The 228-nt window shown below is 67.5% G+C and overlaps 1 protein-coding gene across 1 annotated transcript in view; it reads right to left on the bottom strand.

The window, feature by feature from the left end:
* TMEM38A (transmembrane protein 38A) overlaps positions 1-228 on the bottom strand; it is a gene marked incomplete at its 5' end in the record, with an annotated part of 16,307 nt that overhangs the window by 15,626 nt on the left and 453 nt on the right.

The raw sequence follows: 228 nt of genomic DNA on the forward strand, positions 1-228 counted from the left end.
AGCCCCAGCCAGGCTGCGCGGGAGGAGAGGGTGCCAGATAGCCGCAGCGGGGAGGGGGGCACCGGTGTCATTTTCGGTGGGTCAACCTGATCGCAACCCCCAGCACAGGCAGCCCTTATATAGACATTCACCAGCTGCTCCCACTCTGCGGAGCCAAGGGCATCTCGGAGGGAGGTCACAGCTGCGGGAGGCCAGGACGCCTGCCCTGCTGACAGCGCCCGCACCCGC

This window comes from Tupaia chinensis, unplaced genomic scaffold (genome assembly GCF_000334495.1).
Source record: "Tupaia chinensis unplaced genomic scaffold, TupChi_1.0 Scaffold000201_1, whole genome shotgun sequence".
Classification (NCBI taxonomy): Eukaryota; Metazoa; Chordata; class Mammalia; order Scandentia; family Tupaiidae; genus Tupaia; species Tupaia belangeri.